We start from the raw sequence: 231 nt of genomic DNA on the forward strand, positions 1-231 counted from the left end.
GCAAGCCTGCGAGACACTCCAGGAGTCCCAGGTGGTGTGGTCAACGAGGTCAAAAGCCTTGCTGAAGTCCATGAGAGTGGTGACGACGGAAGCTTTACGTTTTTGTTTTTTTTATGAGATAGTGAGAGGTGAAAGTGGATCTTATGTTTCCATGCTGTTGTCGATTAAAGGCAAGGGGATGGAGGACCCGGGGCGGATCTCGTCAAGGGTGTCAGGGGAGGGCGTCTTGCC

This window comes from Penaeus monodon, chromosome 15, assembly GCF_015228065.2.
Source record: "Penaeus monodon isolate SGIC_2016 chromosome 15, NSTDA_Pmon_1, whole genome shotgun sequence".
Lineage (NCBI taxonomy): Eukaryota > Metazoa > Arthropoda > Malacostraca > Decapoda > Penaeidae > Penaeus > Penaeus monodon.